Source organism: Falco cherrug, chromosome 5, assembly GCF_023634085.1.
Source record: "Falco cherrug isolate bFalChe1 chromosome 5, bFalChe1.pri, whole genome shotgun sequence".
NCBI classification, from domain to species: domain Eukaryota; kingdom Metazoa; phylum Chordata; class Aves; order Falconiformes; family Falconidae; genus Falco; species Falco cherrug.
The window spans coordinates 65,745,233-65,766,647 of record NC_073701.1 but is presented as its reverse complement, the minus strand read 5'-3'; the positions used below and the strand labels follow the sequence as shown (position 1 = coordinate 65,766,647).

At 39.9% G+C, this 21,415-nt stretch overlaps 1 long non-coding RNA gene across 1 annotated transcript in view; it reads right to left on the bottom strand.

The window, feature by feature from the left end:
• The window catches only part of LOC102053540 (uncharacterized), a 168,246-nt gene extending 149,111 nt beyond the window's left edge, over positions 1–19,135 (bottom strand). Inside the window, exon 1 of the long non-coding RNA XR_265625.1 lies at positions 18,837–19,135. This is a non-coding gene — a long non-coding RNA (uncharacterized LOC102053540). The remainder of the gene's footprint in view (positions 1–18,836) is intronic.
• Positions 19,136–21,415: the final 2,280 nt, after the last annotated feature.

The window sequence follows — 21,415 nt, the reverse complement described above, 5'->3', positions numbered from 1 at the left end:
AGTTTTTTTTCTTATTATGCAAACACGGAGTCCAAAGATTTTCCAGGGAATTGTTGTGTTAAATAGCCACAGTTGTAAATGGTGAATTCATAAATGAATACAAATGTGTAGCTGTCATAACTGGCAGATGACACTTCCTGAAGGATAAGCTTGTACTCTTCCCCAGCGAAGGCGGCATGCAAGAGTTGCATCTCCTGAGACTTCTAATGTACAAATTCTTTGGCAATTCTTCCTAAGGCAGAACTGTTTTTAATTTAGAAGATGTCAACCTACTTGTACTAGTGGGAGAAATTAATAAGCCAAGGATGCAGGTCGGCTGTGCTGTAATACTGAGTAGATATGTCTCCATTAATTGCAGGATTGTCTGTGCTCACTTAAAAGCTGTTCTGTCTCAGAGCTTGATCCTATTGCCTTTGCTCATATAAAACTCCCTTGAGCTTCTAACACCTTTTCTGCTGCTGACCCCTCGGGGGTGGGTTTGTTTCACGTCTGCATGCATCACATGCTGAATCACAGATTTCTTCTATCTGTATAGCACTGCTATGAATATAGATAATCATATGTCCTCTAATATTCAGTTCTATTGTGTTTATTTGTCCCGGACATTTAGAAAGTGCTATTTTGCAGATGGGGAGTTCAAGCAAAGAGAATCTAAGAGCCATATTCAAATGACTTGGATTGTAATCAGGGCTTTGGATCTAATGTTTTGTCCTGGCTGCTCTAAGCAGCCTTCTACATGGTGCCTTACTAAAGCATCAGCTGTTCCTCAGAAGCAGTCAGCTCTCTCCCCTGACCACATGTGGGCACGTCATGCTGTCCGAATGTAGCCCTGAGAGTCTTGGTAAAGGGGATACAGTGAGTCTGCAACCAAAAAAGGTGCTTAAATCCACATATCAGCTCTTCACCTGTTACTTTTCTGCCTACTTTCTGACCCTACTCACTAACAACTCATCCAAAAGCCATGTGCAGGAGACTGGGGGCATTTACTGGAGTTACCAGAGTCTGTCCTCCTGCAACAGTGTGGAGGAAAACCCTGGTCTAAAGGAGTAGATGCAGTGTTTAAGCTTGCAGATATTCTAGCAGATTCACAACATGTGCATGTACATGAGAATATCCAAAGTCCTTCAGTTTTCCCTATCCACTTCTCTTCATGATTATTCCACCCCAGTAAGCAATCTATTATCTTCTGGACTGACTTGTTCCCCACATACAGTAACTCTATTCACACTATTAAGCGAATGATGCTTTCTAAATACCAGGCACATATTCTGTACAATTAGGCTTTCCAAATCTAAGGTTAGAGTAATAAAAGCTTGCCCGAATTAATGGCGTGCTCTCCATACATAATCTATGTAAATGTTTCTAAATGCAAGCAAATGAAAAAAATAATTAAGAAGCTTTAATTCTTCGATGAAATTCTGTACAGTTCAGCAGAGTCCTAGGCAATGGACATGGGTATCTTTTGCAGTGACTGCTTTTTTTTCTGAACAGGGGGGAAGTCTTCCCCTGTGTACAAAAGCAGCAGATATTAAATTTTGGATGTGCTTGTATTTAGGAGCAGAACTCAAAAGGTGCACTAACATCAGAAATCCACCAGAGGTTTTGTTTAGGAAGTGAGTAGCTTCTACCAACTTAAGTACTCTTAAGAATAGTTTAAGCAATCGGAAAACATGCTATGTTACATTACAATCAACTATTTTAGTATTTTTTAAGTATTTGTTTTAACGGAAGTTAAATTGAGATTTCTAGTCAGATTTTAATCTTAGCTAGATTGAAATACAGCCAGTGGAACTACCCCAAATTTGCACTGATGTCAATAAAATATTTTTTGGGGGTTTGGTTTTTTCTTGTTTCGTTGGTTGGGGTTTTTTGGGTTTTGTTTCCTGTCATTGGAAAAACACTGCCAGTATTTTTGGGGAACCATGTTATAGCACATTACTAACAAAAGGACTTATAGAACATTGCTATTTATGCTGTAAGGTCCATGAAGTACTGACAACCAGAATTTTGTGAAAATGAACCATACTACCCTCATTAAAAAATGGACCAGCCCATCAGGTCTGCAACTACTATGAGCAACAGAGGGAATTTCACAGTCCTGAGTGGCAGCTTAGTGTTGACTTACAATTCTATCCTTTTACAAGCCAAAAGTCTAACGTGGTCTAGTATTTGATACATCAGTAGACCAAGACTCATGTGTTTCACTGAGTTATTCATGGCCTGGGGCAGATATGCCTGCTCTCCCTGCCTTTCTCCTTTTTTTGCACTGTATAATCTCTCTTTTTCAATGGGAAACTTTTTGATAGAGACTTCCTTCTTCAGGTACAACACCGTGTGCCAAAAAGCCTCAGTTTTAAGCAGAGACTTAAAACAGTAATATAAACAATAAACAACAACTTCTACCCAGTACAAATGGCTGAAAAATGGTATATAGAAAAACAATGTGGAAACAAATTAATTTGAGATATTTAAGGTTCAGAAAATTTGATGATTCAGTCTAATTGGGCACATTAAACAAACTATATTCAAGGGATATGCTCTTGGCATGCTCTAAAAGCCCTTTTTTCCCCTTTTTAAAATGAGAAATCTGGTTAATTAAATTTACTTACTAAACAGCTTGTATTACAACAGTAGAAAATGACAGATGTCTTTCATAAAATTAGTCATATTGTGGTAATTTTCCCCTCTCCCCCAAACATTGTGTGATTATGGACACACTTTCTCCTGTTAAAAAGCTATCTGTCATAATTGCTAATGAATTCAATGCAAAAATGTTCTGAAAGGAAGTGTTCTGCATGAAATGTAGAAAACTTTTTCCGTGACATATTTTCCCATTGCAACCTTATTCTGCAGGCTGTTAGCTGCTTGCAGAATACTGCATAATTTTAAAGGCTTATACTTATAAAGGCCAATCATGTATTAATTCATTTGGTATTCATTGAGAGACCTTTAATCATGATGGATTAATTTATTATAAATGTGGATATAATATGTTATTTCATAATATCACCACCATAATTTAGCAATTAAACAGTCTGTTATTATTTCAATCACTGCCCAGATCTGTATCATGATAAAATGTTTTGCTCCACGGTTAATTATTTTACATTACGTATAGGACAATGGATTTTTTTTAAGAGTAAACCACTGGGAAAGCGGAAATATATAAGATAATACTTTGCTCTGATATTCTCCTTTGTCTCTGAGATGATTCATCCTAAATACTTAGAGCCAGCTAGTCAGAGGCTTGAAGTGATTACAGGTCTGATCCAAAGCTTGTTGAAGTAAATGCTGCACTCAGCATCTTAGACCCTATCATAAGTGAGAGGGGTGTAAATAGTTAGCCAGAAAAGGATGCCAAGAGGACAAAAAATCAGGTAGGTACACGAATTAAGTGCAGTCTAGGGTAACAAGCGTAAATGGTCAGGTACCAGAAAATATAACCTGCTATTTTGTGAAGGCTAAGGGAGACTCCATTAGCGCTCACCTGTATTCCTGCTCACTAGACAGACAAACACAAGGCTTGGAAAGGGCCTGAGATGAGGCCATTATACCCCCTTTCCCAAACAGCATTCTTGCACGCTTCTGACACTTTCAACTCAGAGGAGAAATCGAGGTGCATTTACGCTGATCTGGTTTTGCCAGTGTCAGATGTCTAAACGTTACAGTGACCTGCGTGGAATGACCCCAGAGAAAATCTGGCTCAGAAGTGTAATTTTCATATTACAGATGTGCAAACTCTGACATTTGAAAAGAGATATCTTGCTTTGGTATCTACAGTAAGTGTGGAAATTTAAAAGGTAAAATCCCTGGAAAATTATATTCAGCTGCTCCTCTTTGCTGTAACCACTTAGGCCTCATTTCTTCCTCTAGCATGTGCTGTTGTTGTGTCTGAGTCAACACCATAGCAGCATATGGCTGCACACTTGCCACAAATTCTAGAGCTGGGTGGTTCTTTTTTTTTATTTTTTTAAGTGGAAATGGTGGTAGAAGTTGCCAAGTCTGTGTCTCGGACTGGACAGTAGAGAACGAATCGATCTCTTTCTTGGAGCTCATTTTTTAAACTCCCTCTATTGACATTTAAGTAACTGATTCTTCTCCATCATTGTTAGCTGTCTTTTTTCCTGCCTGTCAAGAGCTTGCTAAATTAAGATTCACAACCCAGGATAGTTTTCGGATGAACCCAAAAGGAGTCAATATGTTTACTTAGATAAATGGTTATTTTACAAGGTAGTGTAAAATGCATAATTTTCTGTGGTATATAAAGCCATGAAGCACAATCCATCATGAGTGACTCATTTAATCTCTGATGTATCATTGGATGCCTTCTTCAAAGAGCAATCTGGAATAAGTGATATGTATCGGTAGATCCAGAAAAAAAGCTGCACAGAGAGCAAGTGAAGAGATAATCAAGATGATGAAAATGTATACTCGATCATATGATAGAGATCACCAAATCCTGCTAAATCCTCCAGTGTATCACCCTTCCTGTCCAGGATTCACCCCTTCAAGTGCATTTTCTGCTGCTTTTCCTTCTCACGTTTGGACTGGATAACAGAGCTATCTGCAACCAGACATGAAGAACATTTTTACGGACTAACAAATCTGCTAGAACCAATGGCTTTAATCTCTCCTTGGCTACAGAATCAAAGCCAGATTCTCTGCAGGTGTAAATGGGATCTGATCCACCGCCTTAGGTGGAATTTCACTCATTTACACCATTTCAGAATTTGGCACTAAGAATGTTGAGATCAAAAGGTTCCAGTTGGCAAAGGGATGTGCAGAAGAGAATCTGTCGAGGGAAATATTCTGGGAAGACTTATCCATCCTGTAGAAGAGGACTTATTTTTCCTCAGAGGAGTACATTATTGGTAAATCCAAATTATATTAAATTTTGGGACATGTCTTATGACCCTGCTATTTTTAAATTGGCCAGCTACATAGGAAGCCTGCCAGAACCCACAGAAGGGAAGCACAGTGATTTGGTCCTCTAAGTGCATTTTCGCATCATCATCATCATCATCTTATATATATATTGTATGCTTTTATTTTCCACTGACATACACATATTGGTGGTCTGTATTGTTCATTTCCTAAAAACAGGATTGGAACATATCCTGCCATGCTGCTTGCACAACATGCACCAAAAGAAGTAGCATTATTAGTAGATGTGTCTGCATGATGCCACCTGCTGCATTGCCAGAAATAATCTTCATGTAAATTGTAGTTCCTGCATATGCAACGTTATTTTCAGAGACAACTAAGAAAGATCTGTTTGTTTGTTAATAACAGTTTTGGGAAATATGGGAAGCAATGAAATATCAAGACAATTAGAAAAATTATCTAAACTGACATTTCAAGTGAGTAGAAAAACACAACCCCCAGTCCCTCACCCCGCCTCCTACACTGTTAAATGTGTGAAGCTGACTTTTCCAAAGGGACAGCATCAGTATGTTTACACTTTTATATCTTTGGATGCTTGTTCAGAATCTGATTTGCTCCTGGACAAGAGCATATCGATGAGTACCTGGTGTATTTATTTGGATGGCTACAGACATGCTTGGTCTGAAAGCCAGCTCCAATAGCCCTCATCAGGTCTCATTAGTTCAGTACCAACAGCCAGCTTGGTTTTCCCTAATAACAGCAGAAAGTTTCCTGGCCTCTCTCCACACCCGTTTAGGTAATAGGAGGATTCTGCACCAGGGTTGCACCAGGTTAGATCAGATGTCTATCCAACTCATTGTCCTGTCTCCGCCAGTAATCAGGAGTGGATGCTTGCTCCAGCAGGCTGTAAGAGTAAAGCAAGCTTGTAATACTTTCCTACCTTCCAGAACCTTATGGTTCAGGGATGTCCTGTACGTATATCCTCACACTGAATTTTTATTATGCAGGCTAGGGATATACTTTTATATTTGATAATGCCCTAGTTAATCTGTACACTCACCTGTTAGCAATTTTTCCCACCTACTCTTTTCAGGTCCCCCATAACAGGGTTGGCAAGGTAAGAAACTGCACCTGTCTAAAGTCTGAAGTTCAAATCAGAGCAGGTGAGTAGTCTGGAGAGGAGAGCCCCTTTGTTCTGTGTTTATATTAGTTATGCCTATAGTAATTAAAAAAACAACAAACCAAACCCAAGGGCAGGGCTGTGTTAAGCACTATTGCCTGATCATTAAAAGACCTTTAGCCGGTAGCATGCTCCCCTGCAGAGCTTTGGGTGGTGTCAACAGTCTCCTTCAAAATGTTCCAGCTTGGGTTGAAGGACAGCAGGTACCAACAGCAAGGCTGGATGCTGTCGGTTTTGTCTGGGGTTGCAGGCAATGTATACAGATGAATATTAGCTGTCCCATGCCAGCAGGCCTTGGGGCTGTAGGGTGGTCCTTGACTGTTTTATTTCATAGTACTGACATAATTTTAGAGGCATGCCCACAAGTAAGGTAATGATGATGCAGTAACATGAACCACTATCACCAGGACTTTCAAAACCAGTTTTGTTACCTTCCTGAGAACAAGGTTTCATGCCCAGGAAAATCAATCTTGAGGCAATGAATGAAGCTGCATAAAGAAACTTGGAGGCATGGAGGATCTTTTGAGTTAAGAAGTTCCCCAAATTAATTTTGCAGCATGTGAAAATTAGTTCCTTTTGAAGTGTTTGCTGTCCTGCTTCAATGTCATTTATTTTGTCCTAATGTATTTTGTGAAACTTATGCAGAGATATACATTTATATAAGATAAACCACTAGCAGGGGTCATAGAGTACCATTTTTGTTCTAGTAAAATCTTTGAAGACTAAGTCACATGAATTTTTGAATCACACTTCATGAGAAAGACTTGCCTGAGGTTTTTAGTAGTTTGAGGTATGAAGTTGATTGGAAATAACAGAAAAAAGAACAACTTCTGTATGTTCACTCATGTATTCAAGGAAAGATCAGTAGCTACAGCACAAAAGTATATCCTTTTACTGTTGAAAGAAAAAGACAGAAAGAAAATTAAACTGTGACAATGTTTTCATGTTTTGTGGTGGTCAGCTTGTGTTCACGTACAGAAGGCGTTGATTATTCTTGCTCTAAGTTATCTAGCTTTTGGTTTAAATAAAAACATCAACTGATGATATTTCCATGTTTTTCCAAAAGGTGATATCTGTGCAGTAGATTATGAAACATCCTGAAAAGCAAGAAAAATGTATCTGAAGAAAAGGGGTACAGGACGGAGTATTGTTTTCCAGGGAATCACTTTATTGGCTTATTTGAACCCAGAACTTGCAATTCTGCTCCAAAGAAGCAGCATATCTGGATCTTTGTGTGTCAGCAGTTAGAACTGGGACCATTTCTAATACAGGGATACAGTATTCAATAATATAGAGGTCTAATGCTCATATTCTGTATTATATCATGCCTGACAAATTTGGTGGCGTTCTAAGATGGGGTTATGGTATTGACGGATGAGAGAAGAGCAACTAACATCACCTACCTGGACTTGTGCAAAGAATTTGCAAACGTCCTGCATGACAGCCTTGTGTCTAAAGTGAAGAGACATAGATTTCAGAGATGGACCACTTGGTGGATAAGGAATTGGCTGGATGGTTGCACTCAAAGTGTTTTGGTCAATGGCTCAATGTCCAAGTTGAGACCAGTGATGAGTGGTGTTGTTCAACATCTTTGTCAGTGACATGGACAGTGGGATCGATTGCACCCTCAGCAAGTTTGCCAATGACACCAAGCTGAGTGGTGCAGACAACGTGCTGGAGGGAAGGGATGCCATCCAGAGGGACCTTGACAGGCTTGAGAGGTTCTCCTGTGCAAGCTTTGTGAGGTTCAACAAGGCCAAGTGCAAGGTCCTGCACCTGGGTTGGGGAAAACCCCAGTATTGATACAGGCTGGGCAGAGAATGAATTTACAGGGACCCTGAGGAGAAGAACTTTGGGGTGCCGGTAGACAAAAAGCTCAATATGGCCTGACAATGTGTACTTGCAGCCCAGAAAGGCAACCGTATCCTGGACTACATCAAATAAGTGTGGCCAGCAGATCAAGGGAGGGGATTCTACCTCTCTGCTCTTGTGAGACCCCACCTGCAGCACTGCATTCAGCTCTGAATCTCCCAGTGTAAGAAGGACCTGTTGGAGAAGGTGCAGAAGAGGGCCATGCAGTTGAGCAGAGGGCTGGAGCACGTCTCCTATGAGGAAAGACTGAAAGAGTTGAGGTTGTTCAGCCTGGAGAAGAGAAGGCTCCACAGAGACCTTATAGCAGCCTTCCCATACCTAAAGGGGGCTTTTAAGAAACTTGGGGACAGACTTTTTATTAGGGCCTGTAGCAATAGGAGAAGGGCTAATGGTTTTAAACTAAGAGAAGGTAGATTAAATTAGATGTTAGGAAGAAATTCTTTGCTGTGAGGGTAGTGAGACACAGGAACAGGTTGCCCAGAGAAGTAATGGATTCCCCATCCCTGGAAGTGTTCAAGGCCAGGCTGGATGGAGCTTTGAACAACGTGGCCTAGTGAAAAGTATCCTGCCCATGGGAAGGGGGTAGGAACTAGATGATCTTTAAGGCCCCTTCCAAACTAAACCAGTCTGTGATTCTATGATATTGATTATCTGTCCGCACAAAACTTTGAACTACTGCATCCATATAAGCAAGTCTGAAACCTCTAAAACAAGACAGGATGCTTTGCTGCAAGAATAGAGTTAGCCTATACCACCATCTTACAGAACACGGCTATCCCTAGTGTAGGAGTTCCTGGCTAAAATTATTTTATCTGTTATGCAAAAATTTGTGCATGTTGGAACAGTAACTTCTATCGTCCTTAAAGATTAGTCAGGCTCTAGAGATCATTATTTGCCATTCTGGGGCAGATACTCAGCCCACTTCAAGAAGCCACTCTGACATATCATCAGAAGGTCTGCAAGGCTTATGTGAGTAGAACTGAAGTCGTTCTCAAGAAAAAAACCTGAAATGAGCACTAATATAAAAATCCTACATTTTAATGTAGGTCTGATGTGGGTATAAATCCACTTGTATGCCTAAAACAAGATGATTGGTGATTTATTAAAGTGTGTCTATTTTTCTGGGTTTATTCATAATTCATTTATTAATAAAGATTTCAGCTGCAGTGGAGTCTTTATCCTACCATCACAGGAACTCCTGGCTTAACTTCACTGGAGCAACCTAAATGATGAATATGAGCTGAAGAACAGAAGCCAAATCCTTCTAGGCACTGTATATTTGTGCTTGCCAGAAAAATTATGGCCAGTCAAAGGAGTAGGAGATGGAAAGTAGCCACCTTTGCTTTAGTCTTCTCGAAGTCCACTGAGGACACTGTGCAAGCCTTTCATACTTGGACCTACATGAGTACCTTCTGAAGCTGGATACAGGAATTGGGGGGCAGCAGAGACTGCTTATTTATGAGTTACTTAGCAGTCCCTGATGCAGCAGTTGCCATAATGCACAGCCTCAACGCAGCTTATTCATACTCCTGGCAAGAATTATCCTCATGGGGAACTGTGCTTTCAGATGTTGCTGGCCAGAATATGAGCATACTTTACTGCTTCTATTGCAGAGTATGAGTATATTCACTCTGGGGGCAGTTTTAGCATTTGGCCCTATGCCTGGACATCATTACTATTGGGCACTTACACTGAACACAATCATGCTGACCAAAGTCTGTACTGAAAAGATTACATTCTCCCAAACCAATATTTTCAATTTGGCCCTCATGCTTCTGACAGCAGGAAACTTTTGGAAACACCATAGGCAGTGTTTGCTGTAAACAATACCTGAAAAGCCTGTTGAATATCACAGGTTTATGAAAGCAAGATAACGCAGAAGTACGGTACCCTTTAGTTAAACGGGATGACCTGAAGTGAAGCAGTCAAACAATATGTGCTCCACATGGCACAGAACCTCAAGGTGCCTTTAAGCAGCTCTTCTAAGAGACCACCTGCTTAAAGAGTTTGAGGCAAACCAACAGAATTTACTTCAGCTACAGAGAAGAATATTTTCCTGCTAACACTGCAAAAAGTTTAATAAAAAATATAAATTTAAAAGTGCAATTCTACTTAGAAACGGGACTGACTATCAGACTGCAGCACCACATGCGAATCTAAAAGGGGAGGGAGCTTTGAGTTTGACATGGCAAGTGTTTCTATTCATGTTACAATTGCAGGAAAGTGTTTTGCTATATCTGGGCAAAAAGAAGTATAAAGCAGCTAAAATTTTTTAATACAAATCTGAATATCATCACATTTATAGAATCTCAAGGTGCTGGATTTCCAGAAACTGTACTTGTTAGCTTGCCTGGCAGAGGGCATTGACTGAAAAAAAAAAAAAAAAAAAAAAAAAAAAAAAGATGATGCTTCAGCAACAAAACATTTACTTGCTGGCTGAACTTAAAGCATTTCTGTGGTTGCAGTGGCTTCTATGGGGCTGTTCCCATACCATAATCTTAAGCACATAATTAGGGGCTTTACTGGCTCAGTGCCTGAACAACCAGTGCTGATTTCTATTGAATGCCCATTATGTTAGGGACCAATTGTAAGCTCATTAAAATGAACAGAAAGGATCCAGCAGACATTGGATCAAGCCTTGTCTCAGGACTTTCATCAGAGAAACAACATTGTCTCTTGTTTCCTCTTTTGCAGGTCACTGAGTTCCCAGACTTTGAGTCATTGATTACATCGTACTATCAATGAAGTTAGAGGTGTGCCATTGATGTAAATGGGTAAAGGATAGGGCATGAGGAAACAAAAAGCAGAATCATGTACGATTTGTGATTCTGGGTATTGGGTGCTTAAAAAGCAAACAATAAAGCAGGCATACTCATGAATTCATGGATACAGAATAGCCCCTGGTTTAGAGCACGGTGTGTGCCATGCCCTGTGTTTGATAATGTACATTGCATTTCTTTGGAACAGCACTGTATGCGATTTTTACCCTCCCTCCCCTTCCCTCAATGCCCAGACTAATAAATCTCCCATTTGTCTCACCTGTAGTTACAATAAAGCTGTTCTCAACAGTGTTAACATCTGCCATGGTCATTCTTCTGGGGTGAGAAAGGCAGAACATTTTCATTGCTTGTTCATTTGTGAACACTAGTTAAGTAAAGCTGTCACTTGTGTCCAATTATGGGTGAGGATTTTATAGCACAGTCTCCTTCCTAAAGCTAAACTGACATGGCCAAGCCCCATTTTATAGGCATTCTTAAATTCTTCCCAGCCATATTTAAAATCCTTATGCTTGGGGATGGCAGGTGCCATGTGTTTTCACAGCTACATTAACAAATGCAATTTTGTGGCAACTTGACCATGCCAGTGAAGCAGTAAATTTCTGTAATCTCTATGGTTAAGAATTTCACACAGGACTTTGCTGGGAATATGTAAAGCCCATTAGTACAGGAGCACAACGTAGATAAAATTAAAATACCTTTACAGTAAAAGCCAAAAACCCCAGTAAAGTCTGGGGATTTTTTTGCTGCTAAAGCAATGAAACGTGTCAGAGGAAAATGTTGAAAAAGGAAACAAAGCTTCACTGGGCTCACCCAGCCTGCTCTTCTCAAATGACTGCCACCAATTTAGGTGAGAAGTGATAATTTGGCTTACACAAAAGCTAAAACAGGCTTATCCTAAAGCATAACTGGGATGTAAAACTTTATAAACCTCTTTTCCAAGCTCTTACTCCCTGTTACAGTACACTTACACCGGGATAACTGTCCTCACAGATCTTTTTGCTGGCTTAGGGAGACAGTAGCCAAAACTTTCCTAGTTCCTAGCATGTGCAAATTGTGGTGATGCATCTGCAAAACAGTCATTAGCTGTTTTGCTCATGAGACCTGCATTTACCAGCATAAGCTTTGCTGCTGGCACCTTGGTGTTACTTGGTGTTACCCACCTTGGTGTTACTCAGGGCTGCTAAAGCTCCCCCCCAGCTTCAGCATCTCAGCTGCTGTGAGGGTTGGTGCAAGCTGCATCACATGTAAAGCCTATGCAGGGAGAAGGATCGATGACTTATCCTGCTTTGGAAAGGGATCTACTTTGCAAAATGGGACTAATACCATTTTCCCTCCCCACGCAGCTTTTAACCAAATTCCTCAAGACCCCACAGTGGGTCCCAGGGGTACCACTGTGAGGGGACAGTTTTACACATCGTAGCAGGACTGGGTATCCGGTCTCCAACAGATCCTGAGACAGCTGTTAGGTTTTGCAACAGGGAATCTCAATTACCAGCAGCAAACAGATGAAAAACAGCAGCTAGATCCTGCACAAATCCATATATTATTGTTTTTCTGACCTGTAAGTCATTTCAGCAGATATTTCCCAGATTTCCTATAAACTCATGTGAGCTATAGATTTTTATTTTTTTTTTCATTAAAAAAGAAAGATGTGGTTCCAGCATAATCACCTCACTCCAGGGACTGGATCTTCCGGAGAGCAAAGGCAACAACCTGCTCGGAGTGCAGTACTAGCCAGGGAGAGGAATGCATTATGGATTGCTCACAGGCTTCTCCAGCAGAAACCACTCCCACAGGTTTTACCATGGGGTTTGGGAAAAACCCCTAAAGAACACAGATCAAACAAGAAAACATCTTTGAATGCTTATAGTTTGTTGTGAGATGGAAGTGTTTTGAAAGTTACACTTAGCAGCTCCCTCAATCTCTTAAGACTTCACGCCAGAAAGCAAGGTTGGGGAGATCAGCTCACACGCTTCTGCACACTGTGTGGCTGCACTGAAGCCGAAGAGGCTATTCACAGAGTGGCCCTTTGAAGTTGGTGGCGTTTTGTCATTGATTTTGAGAGGCCCAGGATTTCATTCACAGTGTGTAAGGTTAAGCAAGTGAGTAAATCCTTGCAGGATCAAGGCTTAAATGTGTAAACCTGTTCAGCAAGAGTACCCAGCCTTTAATGTCCTGTGAATGTGGTCTCCCTTACTGCGTGACACTGGGTAGGCTGCTATTGCTCCTCACTCAAGTGCGAGAGCTTCGTTTAGCATGCGTGTGTCCTTCATAATCATCAGCATCAAACTTCAGATACAGCAGAAGAAAGATGTTAGTAAGGCTGCTTATTAATGGAGTGCCAATGGAAAACATTGACTGCATCAGATTGCTTAAGAGCCACTATTAATCTATACTCTGTCTCTTGTTAACCAAAACGAAGGCAACGGGCCTTCTGCATTGCTCACTGTGTCAGGGGCTTGTACAGTGCTTATCCATTAATCACTGAAAATAGAAAATGTGTAAGAGATCAGATCTTGTGTTCAGAGCTTGCGTGAGCAGATCTCTTGTGTATTACTACATTTTCTGCACGCTTCAAAATCCAGCCACTGTCCTTGTCTGGATAGACTATCTCTGCAAAACATTGCATAGCTCTGGTTCAGAACAGAGCTACCTCAATCATACCTGATGATCGACTATTTTATATTTAAATGAATGGTAGAATACAGCTTCTCTAACTTAAACTACACCTACGCATAATCTTTAAGATGCTGAAGGTTACCTAAGTTATGGGAGAAATTAATCTTCAGGAAGACCATGTTTGTCTGATGGACAGCGTGTCCATATTGCTAAATGTCTTTGATGTCCAGTGTGGTCTTAAGTCTCCAACAGCTATACTGTGCATTTATATATATTAATATATATTCATGTGCTGATACATTTACTTTTGAAGTTAATCAGATTTTCCTTGAAGATCAACCTGACTGCAATGCTGGTTATAGTCATCCTTAGGTATCACTTCCTCTAGACCTTATGAACAAGGCTGCTCTCACGCCAGCTCCCTCTGCTCCTTCCAGTGCTCTGTACAGTGAGCCCACCAGCGCCACCCACCACCCTTCATGCCAAGAAAATGCCTGGGGCCAAGCAAAGGGCCAAGAGGACAGAAGAGCTGCTCCACAGATGTCCAGGTGAGATGTGGGGGTGAGGTATACTGTAACATTTGGGAGCCTGGGATCTCTCTGCTGCAGACACCTTTAGCACTGTAAATGAAGCCTTAGTTGTACAAGTTCAGGAAGCCAAATTGTCTGTCTGGAAGCTTTCAAACACACGTAGCTTCCTCTGGGTAAGGGAACTTCCATCAGGAACACCAGCTCACTAAAATGCTGGTGCCTAAACTAGGTAGACTTCACCATACTCATGGAATTTCCTGACTTTTAGAATTTTTAAAGCATTGAGGAGTAACTTTTAAATGTCCCTAGTCTGCAAAGTAGAACAAATAAACCGGTTGCAGTACCTCTTTTCACTATATCAGTTCAGCCTACTGAAAGAAACCATGAGGAACAAGATTAATTGTACATTAAACACACTGGCTGGAATGCACTTGTGACAGCATCCTCCCAGCAGCCCTGGAGGACTAAAGATATAAGTGAGTGACATTACCCTGCCTATATAATCCAGGGTTAACTTCACTGTGATTAGCCTTGTTTTATACCCACTGCGGGTATATTTGGCTAGGTAAATCAATAGCACTATGACTGTTTTTCAAGGTATGTAATGTACAGAGTTCTAAGCCCTCTGTCTTCATGAAGTAGTTAAAAGAGAAGCCAAGAAGACGAGGTAAATGTCTAGATTAAGCAATGCAACAGCATGGTAAATTAAGAAAATTTGAGGAGGAGAGGCGGTTAAATGATCTGAGTCTTGAATGTGATGTCCTTCAGTGGGATTCAAATAAAATAAACATTTAAAATAGGTCAGAAAAATCACTCCCTGAAAGTGCCTGCTTATTTCCTCTGGCTGTCAACAGGACCCCAAAGTGATTAGCTCAGATGTAGGTGTCTACAGCATAGGTAAGTAAATTTGGATGAGATTAATCTTACCTCTGGTGTCCAAATGCCATAAACAGAGAGCAAACATTTATATGGGCGATACACAGGCAGTTGGAGATTCCACATGGAGAAAGCAAAGGAAATAAATATATATGCAGAGCTTTGGGTTTGCTCCCCTTTTTCTACCACCCCTGAAGAAGGTGACAGTAAGTGTCTTTAACAATGGGATTAGGAAAGATGTGGCTCCAAGAGGTCTTGGAGCTCATCAGCCTTAGGACGGGAGCTAAGTTATCAGCCTCCACAGGCCACGGGACACTCAAAGCAACAAGGAAGACTTTGTGCGATAATTAAAGTCTAGAACCGAGCTCTCTGGGCCTCCACTTCTCTTAATGCTTTGGTTCATTCTTGCTGATATTTTACTGTTTACCTTAAGAATAAATATTTTATTTTGTTAATTCATATCTAGTGACCTGATTAATACTGCATATGCTACTGCCTTGGGAGTGATGAAAGTAATTAGAAGGCATTAGATTATTTTTAGGGCTTCCTATACCCTACACAGGGTTAGAGGTCCCAAAGAGTCTACAGCAAACCATGCTCACCTCACCAGGAGATGAAGGACATGTGTCTGGCTGCCAGGCTTGTGAAAGGAGTGTGTCTTGGCAAGTGTTAGCCCAAGATGCTATCAATCGGCTAGTGGGGGAAGACCAGGGACTTGAGATTGCTCTAGGCCAGGTACAGCAGTCTTGCTTCATTGGTGATGTAGGGCTTTAAGAGTGGTTCTTGCTGAAAGAAGACCATAGCTAATTTGTTAAATCAAATGGAAACACAGCAAGCCCCTTATAATGCCATAAATCATTTGCCATTAGAAGAGAAATGTAAAAGTCTTTTATTATTAGAATGAAAAAAAAAAATCCTCAGAGGTTAAAATCTAAGCATTTTGTCATGACTCTGTGATACTTCAATTCAGCTGACCAGAAATGTAATGTTAATAAATAATCCCATTCAGGGAAAGAGTTACTGTTGCATGTTCTTAAGTACTTCTTCAGAGTCCTGAGAAAAGTCTGGGATTCTGGCCTCTCTCAGGAGACAGAAGCTGATGAAATCCCATCATGATTGCCCATGGCAAGTCTGTGGTTTACCCCAGTTCTACCTGCTGCATGCTACTCAGGCTTGCAGTGATTTTGTGCAGAGACTTGGAGATGTGGAAGAAATACAGAATTATTTCAGCTTTTTCCCTGTAAAGAAAATTCATAGCTATGTTATCAAAGTTTCTAATTATAAAATTTCTTTAATCTTTTATTAATAGGAGGGGAGGGAAGATGCCAAAACTTATGCCATTTCACAAGTAAGATTATGGGTTGATTTCTGATTGGATGACAGGGCCCTAATAATAAAGCTCATAATTTTATACTGCATTTCTCTAGTGATGATAGAGGTTCTTTGTGCATAATAGCACCATTTCTATTCAGGAATCTTGTTAACAGTTGTAAACTCAGATTATCATTTTTATTAGCCTAGTGTTTTCTTATTTCTGTGTTACTGACAGGAAATTACAGCAAGTTTTCTGGCTTGCTTTTTTCTTGTGCAGTAAAAGCAGTTCCATTCAACTAGAAATTTCCAAGCACTGGGTAGAAGACAGTATCACTGGAAGCCAACAACAATTTAAAGTGCACAGATTAATTAAAAATGCATATATTTAAGGACTAAATTCAAAGAGAAAGTAGACTGGTATATTGGAATATGATGGTGGTTTTTTTAAAGGTACAGATATGTAGCTTTTTATACTTTATGACTTCAGGAATAAATTCCCACCACCAAACTCAGCATCTAAACTTGGCTGTAATATGTTTTCATGTTGCTTTGTAACAGTGGCTTTGACATCACCTCTATGACTGACCACCCCTGCCTGCATTCAGGTTCTACTCCTTGCCCATTGCTGAGGTGCCCATCATGGGCAGTGGGAATCAACCACCATGGACTTAATCACAGCTTTGGCTGATTAAGAACCTCAGATGAGAGTACTGGTAGTTGTTTCACCCCATTAGGTCACTTGAGCATTGTAAAAACACTGTTTCTAGGAGAATTTGAGACTATAGCTGCATAATTTACCGTCAACAGTCTACAGTTTATTCATATTACATCAGATACGCTTCTAACTGTCAGTTGATACTGAGTGAATAAAAACTTATTTCCATAACAAGAACACTGAATTCAATCCTTTTCTTCTCTGGTTATAAATGAATGGGAGTTTAGGATTACAAGAGACAAAGCCTAATTTTCTGAGCCTTGCAGACCTTGGTGTAGGGGTAGTGGGGGGAAGGCAAGCTGTCAGGGCAAAAGCAAGATGTGGGAGCTACAAAGACCTCATTTCACAAGACACCACCATTTTCTGCTCAAGCAAAGTAAACCTACAGAAAAGTATTGCAGTGCTTGAAACTGAGGCTGAAATAGGAAGTGATGAACCTCTGTCAGTGCCCTTAACCCTTGTTCCCCTACAAAGCTGCTGCAGAAGAATATGATTTCCCATGTGGTGTTGGCATGTCCTCTTCCCTTCAGGGACGAGAAAGGGAGTCTGTGTTTAATCTCCGACTGCTCTCATCTCTCCTGTCCTCACACAGCTTCGCTCCTGTGATCACATTATGCGTTTGGCAAAACAGACCTTTGAGTCTGGAAAGTCTGACGTATCAATCTGCAAGTGATTAATTGCAAGACACCTTTTTTTTTAAAAAAAAAACAAACCAATAACCAAACCTAAGGAAAACAGCTTTCAAGGAGTTAGAGAACTAAATCACGCAGACTTTCTAACTCCATCAGATTTCTCTGAACAATCCCATCCTATGTTCAAAAAGTTTGCCTCAGCGTGGCCACAAAGCTGCGCACAACTGGCTGTAAGAGTTGTGTTTATTCTGAACACCTCAGTAAAAGCTCACGTGATCCAGCCTTAAGTGTAACAACAGCTAATTGCAGTTAGGGAAAGAGAGAGAGTTCAGCAAACATCAGATCCAGGTCTGCTAGTACTCAGCAGTTTCCTCTTAAACACAGGACAAGCTCAGCCTTCCTGTTGATTTCAGCAGGTGTTGTAGCATTTAATACTTGGCAGAATACCATCCAGAAAGCCTGAGAAAAAAAGTCGCCTTATAAGTTTCATAAGGATCAACACAAAGGAAAAGCAAAACATCTCATTTTCTGAAATAAAATGAATAGTAGTGTATTTATGTCAGAAAAATACTAGAAAGGAGACCCTGGAAATCAGGGGACTTGCAAAGCAGGAACTGCAACGTGTATAATACAGATCTGATTTTATCTGGCAGGCTTATATTCGTAGGAAATACAATCCACAGCATCAAACTCATTCCTTACAAAGAAGCACTCGGTATTTCATCTCAAAGTTTCTCAGCTTCTCGCAATTAGCTTCTACAATGGTATGACAAGATACAAAGTGGAACATCCCTTCCCCCCTTCCCTTCTCCAGAAGAACAATGCATGGTAGAGCAAGAACTTTAGCCGGCACTGGACAACAATAAATCCTGGATATACTGACCCCACTCGATGCAAGCTGAAAAATATTTATTTATTTTTTTTAAAAAAAGTTTCGCTGTTGCACTTCCTTACCTACCTGTTTACCTTCAGTAAACAGCTGAACAGGCAGAATGATACCCAAGACCATCTCCTCCACCCCCATCTCCACCCCCCGTCATATGAGTGCTTCAGGCAACATTGAAAGGGAAAAAAATCACACGCACAAACCCCCCAACTCAAGTATCTTTTCTGATAGGAGCATGGAACAGTAACCAAAAAACAATCAAGTCCTCATTGTCATAGTGCGACAATCACAGCACTGCTTCTGTTGAGAAAACAGTCAATTCACAGAGAGAAAAGCGTTACGAGGACAGACACGAAAGCTGTTATTATCCATTTTAAGTAATAGGAGAAGGTCACATATCAAGCAGTTATACCTTTTCATTCCATCCTAACCCTCCACAGCAGGGGAACCACACTTATGACTGCATTAGACATACAAAAGCTTTCAGTTCCAAAAAAGGAAAAAGAAAAGATGGGGAAGGGAAAAAAACCCAACTAAATTCATCTTACCAGCACGTTGCAGCACCAACTTGCTTGAAGGAATGTTGCCTTTACAGGTTTCTCTTTTAATTATCCTGGAAGCAGAAGGGGAGAAAAAAAAGACGACGAAGCAGGGTTGTTAAATTAGCGTGTGCTAGAAGCTTTTCAGTTTGTCGCAGAGTAGAAAAATACCAAAAAAAAAAAAGAAAAAGAAAAAAAAAAAAGGGGGACACACACGCAAAGAAAGAAAAAAAATAAAAAGAAAGCTCAGTAATTTAAATTTGCTGTCAGTTCAGGCAGCATTGCTCTGTCCCGCCCCTCATCCCACTGGGTTCTACTACCTGCAGGGCTGCAACTGACAGCTACTGTGCAAACAAAAAAAAAGGCAAAAAGCATGCTGGGACCATGCTGACTGCTGTCTGAGTCTCTCTCTACTTCTGATAACCAAATATCATTAGTGGAAAGGTTCTGTTGTTTGCTGGGATTTTTAAGTTTGGTTCTGTGCATGAAATTTAATTTATTTTTAATAGATACAATGCATCACATGACAGAAAGTGGTGATTGTGTTTCTCTGCTCTCCTCAGAATAGAAACTAACCTGAACACATTGATTCTAGTGGTATGGTATGTATAAAAGATACACAGACATTTACCATGTTGCACTTTGCAAGCATGCATTCAGCCCTGTCTGTAATACTGTGAAAAAAAAATAAATGTTTGTTTGAATGGAAAGTCAGGAAAGCATTTCAACAAAAAGCAGTTAAAACTCTGGCACTCCAAAAAGTTGCTGGTATTGTTTTTGCTCTACTTGTAAGCTTTCCTTCTAAACTTTTTCAAATAATTTTTGAGAACTAAAAGTAACAGAAGTCAGAGGCATAACAAACAACTTGTGCAACACTCATGAAAAGGACAAACTAATGATCACAGTACATAAAAAAGCTATGTTTTAAACCAGATGCTTAAAACCATTTTTGAAACTCTGTGCTAGTGACTATTAGCAGACAGCATACATCATATGAACACAAAATACTTGATGAAAACTAACAAGAAAAACAACTAGAAAAGCTATAAATGCCTTTTTATAGCTATTTTAATTGTTGCTAACAGGCTTTTAGCAACAGGGCTAAAATCATCCATCCAAAACAAAGAGAAGCATAATCTATAACTTCTAACTATAAATGTATTCATGAAAATATGGTTCCCACCTAATTATAAAATAAAATTAAAACAGTGAAATGATGCTTTTCCTTAATACTTTAGCAGTAATTGCTTGGATCATGCCACAGTAAATATGCAACATTTGTATTCAGTTATTGCTCTACTTATGTGTGTAACCATAAAATAAAAAGCTGAAATGTTTAAGCTTAATTAAATTAATCTCTGTTTTACTCAAAGTTTGCCATTTACACAGGAAGAGACATATGCACGCTGAACATGCCTGCCATAGACAATTGGCTTCTAAATAGTTTTTTAAAAACTCTGTAGAAACTAATTGCTGCTATGCCTGCATCCCTTGTGCAGCCTTTACTCATCAAAGTAGTTCTGACAGGGTGACTCTTACCATCAGAGATAGCACAACAGGACTTCAGATGTAAGGTCTGCCCTACAGCCCTCCTAATGCTCAGTCAGCCATGTCAAATAGGTACCACAGTCAACTTTTAAGCTGCTTTTCAGCTGTTTTAAAGCCTCCAGACCCTTTTAACAGGTGACCACCTGAAGCCATTTCTACAGGTGGTAGAAATCTCCCACCATTCCAGACACAAGGTTTAAACTGGTATGGTTGAGGACCATCTCTTTTTGAAGCTCACCGAGATCTCTTAGTGGACTTACACTTTCTACAAGAATTTTTGCTGTTCCTTGTGGGTTTAGTCTCAGTACACAGGGAAAAGACAGTATAGAGGGTTATCTTCAAATTGGAAATACAAATAGATAAAGATAGTGAACATAATTCAGAAGAGATGCAACTGTAGGTTCCCCAGGTACTCAGCAAAAATGCAGCATTTTTTTCCACTAGAATTTGCTCTCATTTACACTTGTGTGGCTTTAAAGCCCTATTTTTATGCTACTAAAAGGTTTTGCTATACGTTTTCATGAAAGTTCCGTGTCTCCTGGTTTGCTGTTCTTTCTTTTAACTGGAAGACTTTCCTTCTTTTTGCTTCTTGTTAAGAAAAATAAATGGCAAACGGTAAAAAAAAAAATAAATTAAATGTTCTTGAGGATTTGACAACATTTAATCCTTATTTTGTTATCTTTATGAACACATACATGCACACATACACACACATGCTCAATGTCAAAATTCTGTTAAATGCAGCTGAGTTATTATCCTTCTATATCTCCTTGCAACAGTCAAGGGTGGCCTGTTTTTAATGCACTTGGCATTTTAAGCAAGGCACTCAGACCTTCAAAAGACAAATCATTGAACTTTGCCTTTAATGGAATACAATAGTGCCCTAAATAACAAAACTTAAAAAAGCTAGATTTGGCAAGCAGATACAGTCAAGAAGGCAATTTGACTAATTGCTTAAGAAAATGCACAAGAGCTCATAAAATCAAACATTTATAGATACACACTGCTTGAGCTATTAACTTGAAATAAAAATAGTGGTA